General features: G+C 48.6%; 2 pseudogenes; one reads left to right on the plus strand and one right to left on the minus strand.

The window, feature by feature from the left end:
• Nucleotides 1-7,627, plus strand: part of LOC108316014 — an 82,143-nt pseudogene that overhangs the window by 34,130 nt on the left and 40,386 nt on the right.
• On the minus strand, nucleotides 1,889-1,986 carry LOC119473765 (annotated as a pseudogene).

Below are 7,627 nucleotides of genomic sequence, written 5' to 3' on the forward strand. Positions count from 1 at the left end.
TAGTAGAGACAGGGTGTCTCCACGTTGGTCAGGTTGGTCTCGAACTCCTGACCTCAGGTGATCCACCTGCCTCAGTCTCCCAAAGTGCAGGGATTACAGGCGTGAGGCACCATGCCCGGCTCACCTGTTAGGAACTGGGCAGGCAGCACAGCAGGTGAGCGGCGGGTGGGCAAGGGAGGCTTCATCTGTGTTCACAGCCACTCCTTATTGTTGGCATCACCGCTTGAGCTCCACCTCCTGTCAGATCGGTGGCAGGGTTAGATTCTCATAGAAGTGCAAACCCCACTGTAAACAGCACATGCAAGGGAGCTGGGCTGCATGCTCCTCATGAGACTCTAATGCCTGATGATCTATCGCTGTCTCCTGTCCCTGCTGGAAGGGACCACCTAGTTTCAGGAAAACAAGCTCAGGGCTCCCGCTGATTCTCTGTTATGGTGAGTTGTGAAAGTATTTTATTATATATACAATGTAATAATAGAAGTAGACCAGGCACAGTGGCTCACACCTGTCATCCCAGAACTTTGGGAGGCTGAGGCAGGTGGATCACTTGAGGTCAGGACTTCCAAACCAGCCTGGCTAACATGGTGAAACCCCATCTCTACTAAAAGTACAAAAACTAGCCAGGGGATGGTGGCAGGTGCCTGTAATCCCAGCTACTTGGGAGACTGAGGCAGGAGAATTGCTTGAACCCAGGAGCAGAGGTTGCAGTGAGCCAAGATTGCAACATTTTGGGAGGCCGAAGTGGGTGGATCACCTGAATTCAGGAGTTCAAGACAAGCCTGGCCAGATGGTGAAACCCCGTGTCTAATAAAAACACAAAAATCACCTGGGTGTGGTAGTAGGTGCCTATAATCCAAGCTAGTCAGGAGGCTGAGGCAGAAGAATTGCTTGAACCCAGGAGGTGGAGGTTGCAGTGAGCTGAGATCATGTCCCCACACTCCAGCCTGGGCGATAGAACAAGATTCTGTCTTAAAAAAAAAACACACACACACAAAAATCCAGCAAGCCAGTTACACGGGCTTATACCTGTAATCACAGAACTTTGGGAGGCCAAGGTGGGAGGATCACTTGAGGCTAGAAGTTCCAGGTAAACCTGGGCAACATGGCAAGACCTCATCTCTACAAAACATTTTTGTTTTTAAATTAGCCAGGCACAGTGGCATGTGCCTGTAGTCTCAGCTACTCAGGAGGCAGAGGCAAGAGGATCGCTGGAGCCCGGGAGGTGGAGGCTGCAATGAGCCATGCTTGTGCCACTGCACTCCAGCCTGAGTGACAGAGTGAGACTGTCTCTCAAAAAAAGAATTCAGAGTAGAGAAAGGTATGAATGGTAAGTTCAAGCATGCCACGTCCCACATTTCCTGCAAAAGTGTTGATGCATGCCCCAAGAAATCTGCATTCATTTCCCAGCACTGCCTTAACAAAGTACCCTAAAGTGTGTGGCTTCAGAATAAACCACAGAGATTTATTCTCACAGTTCTGGAGGTCAGGAGTCTGAAGTCAAGGGGTTTTTGTTTGTTTGTTTTTCCTGTGAAGGCTGTTAAGGGAGGATCTGTCCCACATCTTACTCCTGGATTCTCGTAGCCTCCAGAGTTCCTTGGCTTGTAGGTGGTCTTCTGTCTCTGTCTTGACATCGTCTTCCCTTTGTAGGTGTCTGTGTCCACACATCCCCTTTTTATAAGGACACCAGGCATATAGGATTAGGGTTCACCCTCATCACCTCAGCTTAGCTTGATCACATGTGAAGAACCTATTTCCAAATAAGGTCACATCCACAGATCCTGAGGCGTAGGGCTTCAGCGTCTTTCAGGGAGATACAGTCCAACATATAACATGATAGATTTGCAATTATTTTTGGTTTGGGTTTCTGGGTTCTATTTTTTCTTTTTCGCATCAGATGGGTGATGTGATGATGTCGTAACAAGTTTTGAGAAAGGCATATGTCATACAATAGCATGAAAACCCAATCGTCATGGTTAGGTTTTGGTTTAATTTTAATTTTAATTTTTTCTTGAGGCAGGATCTTGCTCTGTCACTCAGGCTGGAGGGCAGTGGTGCAAACATGGCTCACTGCAGCCTCAGCCTCCTGGGCTCCAGCGATCTTCCCAGCTCAGCCTCCCAAAGTGCTAGGATTACAGGCATGAGCCACCATGCCCAGCTAGTCCCTGTTTTTTGTTTGTAGCTTGCTCTTTTTACTAAAAAATACACCTTTGCAGCTGGGCGTGGTGGCTCATGCCTGTAATCCTCAGCACTTTGGGAAGCTGAGGCAGGTGGATCACTTAAAGTCAGGAGTTCAAGACCAGCCTGGCCAACATAGTGTAATGCCTTCTCTTTTTTGTACTAAAAGTACTCCTTTTGTACTAAAAGTACAAAAATGAGCTGGGCGTGGTGGTGTGCGCCTGTAATCCCAGTGACTCGGGAAGCTGAGGCAGGAGAATCACTTGAACCCTGGAGGTGGAGGTTGCAGTGAGCCAAGTTCGTACTACTGTACTCCAGACTGGGTAGCAGAGTGAGACTCCGACTCAAAAAAAAAAAAAAGGAAATATACATACATATATACACGCACACACACACTCCTCGGCAATCTTTTTACATATCGGTATGCACTGGTACAATTTAAATTCTATTGTAGATTTCATTTAGATTAATTATCTAAATTCTATTCTGTTCTACAATTTAAAAAATAGGTGATGCATTTAAATGATTCAAAGTTCAAAAACTATGAAAGGGTATAGAACTGAGTCTCCCACATGGCAGCCAGTGGCATATGTGTTTAATGAAATCTAAGTGAGGCTGGGTATGGTGGCTCATGCCTATAATCCAGCACTTTGGGAGGCTGAGTCAGGTGGCTCATCTGAGGTCAGGAGTTTGAGACCAGCCTGACCAACATGGTGAAACCCCATCTCCACTAAAAACACAAGAAGTAGCCAGATGTGGTGGTGGGCTCCTGTAATCCCACCTACTTGGGAAGCTGAGGCAGGAGAATTGCTTGAACCTGGGGGGCAGAGTTTGCAGTGAGCCAAGATCATGCAACCTCACTCCAGCCTGGGCAACAGAGCAAAACTCCATCTCAAAAAAAATCTAAATGAATTAACGTTAAAGAAAATGAAAGATTTGGTTCTTTGGCTGCATGGGCCACATTCAGATGCTCCACAGCTGCAGGTGGCCCTGAAACATGGTCCTCATTGCAGAACGTTCTATTGGTTGGTGCTGGTGCAGCCTTAAAGCCGCTCTCCCACCCCTCCTGAAAGCCAACCACTTTAGGGTTGTTTTGGTGATTCCATTCCGAGATGATCTATGCACACAGTCAGCACATGGAGTTAATATGTCCACTTTAGCCCAGCGTCTCCTGTGTAGTGCAGATGGCCATGTCATAGTCCGTGGAATGGAATATATTCAGCTAGTTTTATAACAAATGGCTCCAGAGTTTTTCCCAGGTTCCTTCTCTTACAAATATTCTGCTGGGAACACCATTCTCTCTGCAGAGTAAATTCTTAATAGTGGAATTCCTTGGCCACAAGGTTTATGTTTTTTCTCATTTATTTTCTTTTCTTCCTTTCTTTTTTTTCCTTTCCTTTCTCTCCCTCCCTCCATTCCAGCTCTTTTCCTCTTCCTACCTCCTTCCCTCACTTTCCCCCATGTCTTTTCCCCCTCTCTTCCCACACCCTCTTCTCTCTCTCCCTCACTTTTCTCTTTCTTTTACAAGGTCTTCTGTACAGTGGCATGATCCTAGGTCCCTGCAAACTTGAACCCCAGGGCTCAAGTGATCTTCTTGCCTCAGCCTCCCAAGTAGCTGGGGCTAAGGCCTGTGCCACCATGCTTTTCTATTTTTTTCTTTTCTTTTCTTTTTTGTGGAGATGGGTCTTACTATGTTGCCCAGGCTCATTTTCATCTTACTAGGTGCTTTTCAAGGGTTCTTAACCAAGGCTACCTGGATGGAAGTTAGTGAGTCACTTGAAGCCCTTGTCATTGTGTTGAAGTTTCGTGTCTGTCTCCTCCATTCTGCGGAGAAGATTTAAAACTTCTATCCCCTTTTCAAGCAGACAGGTGACTTCAAAAAGTATACAAATGTTGGGAGGCCAAGGAGGGAGGATCACTTGAAGTCAGGAATTTGGGACCAGGCTGGCCAAGATGGCGAAACCCTGTCTCTACTAAAAATACAACATTTAGCTGGGCGTGGTGGTGCATGCCTATAGTCCCAGCTTCTCGGGAGGCTGAGGCAGGCGAATTGCTTGAATGTGGGAGGTGGAGGTTGCAGTGAGTCAAGATCGTGCCACTGCACTCCACCCAGGGTACAAATAGCAGCTTTAGACTTGATCCCACCAGGCATGACTCCTGGGCGAGTTCAGCAGTGGATCTCCCGATTCTGCCTGAGTTTCCAGTGTCTTCTCAGAGAGGCCTGGAGTGGAGCGTCTGAAGCCAGGGCTGGATGACTTGCTGCATAAATACTCTCCCCACTTCCACCTGTGCTGTCAGCCTGGGTGGGGAGAAGACCCATGTCAGGGGAGAGCCGTCTTTCTCCTAAAGCCCCACCTGCCTGATGGCTGAGACTTATGCCTCCTTTCTGGAACTCCCAGGGGCCCCTGAACTTCTCGTTGTTTGCTAAATGTGCAAGCACGAATTGCCTATACCTCCCCTCGGACCTTCCTGCCGCTCCCTACAGAGCTGTCTGCAGCCTGGAAATGTTTGCTTTTGGAGAAATTCTAATTCCATTCACTGCAGACTCATCACAATTACAGTAATAGTTGGTACTCTGGAACTTTCTGAAGCCTGTTCCAGCAGACATGACGTCCCTTCAAGTCCTCTCTGTAACCCCATAAGAGTTGAGGATACTGAGGCTGATGAGCTCATGAATACTAAGTGCCAGAGCTTGGGTTCAACTTGTCTCAAAGTTTATGGGATTTAAGGTTGGTGTGGGAAGTGTTCTGTTTGGCACCCCCTACCCCGGTGTGTGGGGGTTGGTTCCTGGGTTGCCTGGAGAGCCCCAGCTTACACCTGCTGACCTGACGCATTTATAACTAGTGTTCTCTTTAACTGCAAAGTGTTGTGGTTTGGGTGAGAAATTCTGTGCTCACCCTGTTCACAGAGGAAGCTCTGACACCACCACACAGCCTCTGACACAGACTGGAGAAAGCTGTCGTTAGGATGTGCCTGTCAGCAGGAAACACTGCAAGCATCTACATCCACATGTAGACATAGCTGTACACATACATCCATATACACATCCTTATAGACACATCTTTACACACATCTGTATACACACGTCTACATATAGACACATCCATGTACACATCCATATCCACACGTTCATACACACGTACCTATGTATCTACACACACATTCTGTATGCACATACATCCATGTACAAATACATCTGTACACACATGCACATACATTCGTACACACACATCTGCATACACCTGTGGGGATCAGGAAAAGACAGCATTAAGTAGTGACGGTCTGGTAATAGCAAGTGTTGTTTTGACATCTTTTGGGTGAACTGACCAGCTAGTGGCCATCAGAGGGTGTGTGGGGTGGATCTGCAGGTTGGCAGGGCCACCAAAGATGATATTTGCAGTTGCTCGTGGCTTTTCTAGAGGATCTCCCATGTGGGGCCTTGGAGTGTAGTGAGCTTCCCTGTGGCCCACCTGTCAGTGTCTGCACCAGTGACCAACAAAGTTCTGGCTTCACTGGCCTTCTCAAGGACTTTGGATTGTGCTGTAAGAAACGCTAGTGTGCCATCATTCGACACGTCTGGTCACCACGTGGAGATCAGTTACCAGCAGCGAGGTGAGAGCCAGGAGGATGCTGTGGTGCATGACCAGCGCTGGAGCTGGTGCACAGCGGAGGTGGCAGAAGAGGTTGATTCTAGACGGATTCCATAGCGACGGTTGACCGAATTCCTGATGGATCCAATGAGGGGATTGTCGAGGAGAGAAGAGGAGTCCTTTGTATTTACTTCTGAGTTTGTAACACAGGTTTCTAATTTTGAGAAATCTGGAGTTTAAAAAGTTGGGGAAGGGCCGGGCACAGTGGCTCACGCCTGTAATCTCAGCACTTTGGGAGGCCAAGGCGGGTGGATCACTTGGGCTCAGGAGCTTGAGACCAGCCTGGCCAACACAGTGAAACCCCATCTCTGCTAAAAATAGAAAAAATTAGCTGGGCATGGTCATGTGTACCTGTAATCCCAGCTACTAGGGAGGCTGAGGCAGGAGAATCACTTGAACCTGGGAGGCAGAGGTTCCAGTGAACCAGGATCCCGCCGCTGTACTCCAGCCTGGATGACAGAGTGAGACTCTATCTCAAGAAAAAACAAAACCTGTGGAAGGAATAGCTGTCTCCGGCCCCAGCTTGTGTGGTCATGGCTGGGCTTGCTGGCTAAGCCTATCCTCCCAGGTGACACCAAGGCCTTTTCAGGGCTGGAGTGACCTGCAGCCACCCATGGGTGGTGAGGTCAAGCGGCTCCAGGCACAGCTGGAGGTGAAACTGGTGATGGGGCAGCCCCATCATCTTTATAGGAAACATCACATGGCAGGCAGGCAGCAAGCTGGCCTTCTCCGCATCACTGAGCCATCTGCTGAGTGACCAGGCCCACGTGACAGGTAGGAGATGAGACCCCTTGTGCCCCATCTCCTCCGTGGCCAGGCTAGGGTGTGGGCCAAATGTCTCCTGATGGTCCTCATCACCCCAGCCTCTCAATAGCAACATCCCATCTAAGGACAGAACCTGGCTCAGTGTGAGCCCCCAGAAACTCCCCCAGCCTCCAACTGCCCCCACAAACCTTAAAATAGCAGCTTTTGGGCTGTTTTTATTCTGACCCATGATAAGAAACACAGGTAACATTTTGACCTAAAATACCCTGGGAATTAAATCCACACAGGCTGAGCAGGTGCTGCCCTGTGCCGGAGCCGGGGTGGTGGCGCCTGGGTGTGCCGCTTATGGGTTGTGAAAGAGTCCAAGGTAAGAACAGCAGCTGGGGCCGGGGGCAATTGGAGCGGTGGCTGTTGACCACCTCACGTGGGTATTTGGGAGTCATAACAGCTGGCCCAGTTCCACCTGTGTGTTCTGGCTGACCTTCAGTGTTGCAGAAGCTTCAGAAGGTGAAATTTACACGACAACCCATGATGTGTGGTTAATTCTTTTTTCATCTGTCCTATTTGATTTTGTTTCATTCTACTTTTTTCTTTTTTGAGACAGAGTCTTGCACTGTTGCCGGGACTGGATGCAATGGTGCAATCTCGGCCCACTGTAACCACTGCCTCCTGGGTTCAAGCGATTCTCCTGCCTCAGCCTCCTGAGTAGCTGGAATTACAGGTGCCACCAAACCTGTTTTTTTTTTTTGTTTTTTTTGTTTTTTGTTTTTTAACTAGAGATGGGGTTTCACTATGTTGGCCAGGCAGGTCTCGAACTCCTGATCTCAGGAAATCTGCCTGCCTTGGCCTCCCAAAGTGCTGGGATTACAGGCGTGAGCCACTGCGCCCAGCCTCATTCTACTTTACTTTTGGGCTAAGCACAGTGTCCCACGCCTAATCCCAGCACTTTGGGAAACCAAAGTTTTGGGAAACCAACAGGAGGACTGCTTGAGCCCATGTGTTCAAGACCAGCCTGGGCAACATCGTAAGACCCCTGT

The sequence above is a fragment of the Cebus imitator genome, unplaced genomic scaffold (assembly GCF_001604975.1).
Source record: "Cebus imitator isolate Cc_AM_T3 unplaced genomic scaffold, Cebus_imitator-1.0 Scaffold181, whole genome shotgun sequence".
Classification (NCBI taxonomy): domain Eukaryota; kingdom Metazoa; phylum Chordata; class Mammalia; order Primates; family Cebidae; genus Cebus; species Cebus imitator.